General features: G+C 38.4%; 1 long non-coding RNA gene across 1 annotated transcript; it reads right to left on the reverse strand.

The window, feature by feature from the left end:
* Positions 1 to 591: 591 nt before the first annotated feature.
* On the reverse strand, positions 592 to 1,364 carry LOC114145369 (uncharacterized). Its single transcript, XR_003595671.1, has 2 exons — positions 1,143 to 1,364; positions 592 to 907 (listed from the first exon to the last, which is right to left on the reverse strand). It is a non-coding gene; the product is annotated as an uncharacterized LOC114145369 (long non-coding RNA).
* Between the last annotated feature and the right edge of the window lie 3,978 nt (positions 1,365 to 5,342).

The following is a 5,342-nucleotide window of genomic DNA, read 5'->3' on the forward strand; positions in this document are numbered from 1 at the left end:
TGATCTTTATAAATTAATGAATAATCTGGAAAAATGACTGAAAAATCAACACCATTTCTTTCTATATGCTAAATCACCAAAATTTCTCCCACTTTAAAATTATGTACCACATAATTTTGGTCTATCACATAAATGGCCAATAAAATTTGTCATTTTATCATTACTAAGTATGAAAATCTCAAGAGTAAATGTTCTGGCTGACAGATTTGCTTTGACGTTGACAAAATAATGTTATTGGTGATCTGAAATAAAAGAAAATACAAAAATGGAAGTTATTGGTCGACATCACCAGACCAGTTACAATTTAAACAGATAATCTATCTATTATTCATAGATGTCTGGCTTATGAAAGGCTTTTTTAGATGTGAGCGAGAACCAGTGAGAAAGGCTTTGATGACAAATGGTGCCAGGCTGAGGCCAAGCCGCACAGCATGCAAAACAGCGCAATGGGACAACATTTGGTGTGCAAATCCATCAGTCCATTCAAATGGTGTTCCAAACAAAAAGCTGATACACAAACAAATTAATAAAGCCAGGAGGGAAAATCAGAATAAATGAAAGAAAAAAAAAAGGTATTTCATTTGCTCGGTCTTTTCAAGCTCAAATCAAAGAGTTTTATTCATTTTATTCGTAACGCTGCAGATGCTGCGTCATTACAGAGCGTCTTCCCCGGCCCGATGCGAAGGCGTATCAGTGGGCATAGGCAGTGGAACCTGTCTGTTTCTGGGTCCATTCTCCTGCTTTAATCCAAGAGACGGGCACACCTATCCCGTTTCAAACAGCACAATGGCAGCTGAAGCCTCTCCACGCATGACAGAGGGAGGCTGCTGGAGCCTGTGAGCAGCCAAGACCTCTCCCACATGCAGGGAGGCAAAAATATGAATGGCCCATTAAATATGAGCATGACCTGAAATGTGTAGAAAAAATTTAGTCATGTCACGTGTGTTGTTTCTTTGCAACATTCAAAAGGTTTTATGAAAGTCTTTGAAAATGTCAAAACAATTATCATAATTTCAATGGAAAGGGTCCAAAATGCACTGCAAAGACTTTCATAAAACCTTTTGTTTGTTAAACTTTGACTCAATTAGGGTGAAAAGCGCTTAAAGAATCGCTTTAAATGGGATGTGTAGACACTTTCTTACCTGGAGCCTGTTTCCGTTTCTTAGCTAAATCTGTGATCTAGACACGCAGCATGTTACTGATTATATCTGGAAATTTTGTGAGAAGGGGAAGACATGCGGAAATGCCGCCGGGCCGGGAATCGAACCCGCGACAGCCGCGCCGAGGACCAAGGCCTCCACACGTGGGTCGCGCCCAACCCCTGAGCCACCACAGCACATCCCTCGTATTAATTTTTCTCAACCTCTGAGTTGGCTATGCTACACACAAACCCATTGCCATAGCAACCGACTGACAACAGCTCCACTAATGTATCAAGATTCAACACCACAAAACACGCGAACATTTCCTGTGTAAAGAACAGAACATTCAGTCGGTTATAGTTTGTTTTTAGGTTTGATGTTTATTTTGCAATTATTAGTAAGTGATCGTTGTGGTAGGTTAGCTACTGCTACTATTAGCTAATCTAACACAGCGGTGGTTGATTAGCTAATTTAAACACCTGCTCTACTGATGATCTGTCAGAGTTGGTGTGTGGGTTGCCTTTTTTATGCTTTTTAACTGAAACATAACGAATTCCACAGCAGGTCTACATGTTGTGGTTGTCAAAGTCCAGTTAGCATAACTGTCCTATTTCCCTCTCCCTCATTTGTTTTATTAAAACTTTTTCCTGATTCTTGTTATCTGGTTGTTGTGGTGTTGAGAATTATCAAAGCACTACGTCCCTTTTTCTTTTATACATCACACATACTTAGCTTAACACCTAAAACCAATGCTAGTCATCCTTGGTGAGTAGCTTTTTGCCTTCCAGCAGAGTTACGGGGACGGGATCTTGCATGCATGACGTCACTCTACAACGCGTCTATAATACGAAAAAAAATAATTCCCACTTTCTTCTTCTACTACTCTCCAATTTGCATGTTCTGCTGTTATTTTAACTAGTAGCTTTATGTTTTCACTATCTTTTTAAATAATCAAACGTCCTTAAGAAAAATAAATTTGTTTAAAAATGCCTGTGATTATGTCACCCAATTCTGAAATAATTAAAGATAGAGTGAAATAATTACACGTATCCCATGGGGGTCGCCAGTTTGCCTCAACTGATTTTTTTTTGCCCATTGTTTTTTGTAAAGTAGCATCAAGCTCTGTCATACTGGATGAAGAACATCTGAACACGTGTTTCAGACTGGACACTGATTCTAAACAGGATTTACATCTGGACTTTAACTGGGCCACGTAGAGGCTTTGATCTAAATGAAAGTCATTTATAGCACAAATTCACAACAAATATTTTTACAAGTACATTTAATCCAATATCACGGGCAAATTCAAAACCGATTATATATTTCACCAACTGTTAAAAGTTTTCTATCTGCAGAGTAAATATGCATAAGCTTTCATAGATATTATATATTCTCTTATTTAACCCTCCATCTAATATAATTTCTACAGCTTTATTTATAATTTCAGATCTTTAAAAACAGTTGAGATTTAGAAAGAAAGATGACACACATTTTAAGAAGAATTTTAACATAGAAAATGGTCGATGACGGTGTTAATAGTCAGGAATAGAAGGCTTGAGACCCGATTAAATACATTTTTATTTCTCAGCTAAATGGTAAATAGACTGAACTTAAATAGGGTTTTTCCAATTTTATTTTTATTTACAGTTTTTTTAATTTACCACAGCTATTGGGCAATGTCAGCTAAAGAATTCAGTTTAGAAATTGTTTACCAATGTGTGGCCGCATTTAATAACTTAAATATTAGTTTACTATGACAATTATACCAAAAAGTAGCTTTGGTTGAATAATTAACGTTTTTCTGACCAACTTATGCATTTTCTGGTGTATAAAAGAACAAACAAAAAAGTCCTAAAAATTCAGTTTTGGTCAATTAATTAAGGTGATAATAAAACCGTTTGTTTGCTTTAATGTTTAAATAAGTGTTTGAAGCTTTTCATTTCTTTATATTTCCACATTAAGAAACACTAATAGCAATAAATAGGTCATTTAAATCCAACAATGCCATGAAAGCAGAATAAAAATGACTGTAACCTGCGAGGTTCAACAAAGAAAAGGAAAGTATCAGTGGCGCAAAATTCCACATGCACTGATTACAAAGGCAGAGAAACCATAGAGGGAATTATGATAGAGATTATTATTCTTGTCTTTGTCTCATTCACTCATTCGTTATGTTTCCTTTGGAAGTTGACCCACCTTTAACCTGTAGTTGGCTGCCGGTGCCAAACGCAAACTCAGAACACCTCCTCACAAAACCACAAAGGCCACTCATCATCCTGTCTGCCAAACGCCAGGAGCACAAATCCGCAATTATGTCACAAGTGGCTCCAGTTTACCAGACAATCTGCTACAGGGTGGCAATGACATGAATGTAATAAATTTACAAGTGTGAGAGGTTTTGCAGAGAAAACAATGTTTGCCAGATAATTGCAGCAATTATACTGGTAGCAGATCTTTAGACGTATTTCTTTTCCACAATGCAGAAGATAGGTTTTTGTTTGAGCACCTGATTGCTGGGACACAAGATGTGGCTTGCATTGACTTTTTGCCTTAAGTACAGATAATCCATGAGTGTCAGTGATTGAGGAGGTACAAATCCCACAGCAACAGACACACAGGTGGCACTAAGAAACAGCATACCAAGCAAGATTTCTCTTTCTGTCTCACTTGGCCGGTTAGCATGCACGGCTGAGTCAGAAGAGCGGCCTCCCTCTGCACGGCGCCGCGCCAGGTACGCTTCGGATCCAAAACGCCCAGTCTCTCTCGTCTGGTCTACTCTGCGTCCCCAGAACCAGAACCAACCGATATAATCTGGAACAAACTTCTGTAAATCTGCAAAACTGGTGAAACACTGAGTTCCTTTCAATGAAGTCTAAAAACCCACCCGCTCAGCGCTGCCTTTGATTAGTAATAAAGTGATGATTTTGATGACGGCATTTCATAAAATGTAATGTTTGTTACTTTGTTTTTATGATGTAAAGAACTTTGATCTGCATTGTTGCTGAAATGGGCAACACAAATAAACTTGACTCTCCGTCTCCCACTCTCCTACAAGTGGACTGTTCTGCATCGTGTCCATTTCGAGGGTCCATACCTCGCAGTCAGGTCATGCTCAAAGATCTGTGCCTTTTGCTTCTGGTAAACAAATATACAGACAGTGAAACCCAAGCTAAAAATAGCTAATAATAAACGTTTTATCTGAAGCTATCAAAGGTAAATCTGTCAAGTTGCAATTGGCACATTGTGAGAGATCACCAGGATAAGGGAAAAAACTTGCTTAAGTTTCAGTGTTACGCCACCATAAACTAAGTTTAACCAATTAAATTAAATTAAATTCATGAACAGCCATCTGTAAACACCAACTAAGATCACAACTCTGCGTATCCTGTTTAACTTGACAATGTCTTCAAAAGCTTTTCATTTTAATATTGACATACAGCGGTGACTCCCTGTGTGGTTACGCTCTATTGTTGAACCATCTGTCTTCAAAGCTGGAACACAGTTTGTTTACATTTAATCTGCTAATTCTGAATCATAAGGAGCAAAGATAACATAAGGGGTTCCTCAGGGTTCTATTCTCAGATGACTTTCATCCAATTTGCACATCCTACACATCCTGGATACAAACTGTTTAAACCAGATGTCTGCAACCAGCCACACGTGGTTTAATAGTTTTGGCTAAGATTGCTAAAACATAGAAAATGTAAAGTTAATTTAAAAAGGCTAGTATTAAAGGTTTGTCTCCTAGATGTAATTAATGTGCGTAGTACTGGCACAAAGAATGACACCAATAGTGTGAGGAATATTCTTTTTTTATGAAGTAAATGTTTTTGTCAATCTATTTTTTAATATTCATTTTCTATCTAATTTTAAATGTCCCATTAAAGAAAATGTACAAAGGCTGTTGTTGCGCAACACCCCCGCCCCCCCCCCTCCTTTCTGTCTCTACTCTCTCACTCTCGTACTTCCTCTTCTGAGAGGGGAGATGTGCTACCAGCTCTCCGTCTAACGGGTCCGTTGAGTTTCCTAAATCTGCTGGGATTTACCCTGTCCAGAACTGAAGTAAACTCTGTTTAAGCTGGTTTCGAGAAACGATTCGCCTGGTTATCTGACGGCCTACATCCAGGTGTCCCACCCTTCTTCCCCCTGTGAATTAGCCAGACTGAGCAGCCTACAGCCAACTAGTTTCACAGAGCACAC

The sequence above is a fragment of the Xiphophorus couchianus genome, chromosome 5, assembly GCF_001444195.1.
Source record: "Xiphophorus couchianus chromosome 5, X_couchianus-1.0, whole genome shotgun sequence".
Lineage (NCBI taxonomy): Eukaryota > Metazoa > Chordata > Actinopteri > Cyprinodontiformes > Poeciliidae > Xiphophorus > Xiphophorus couchianus.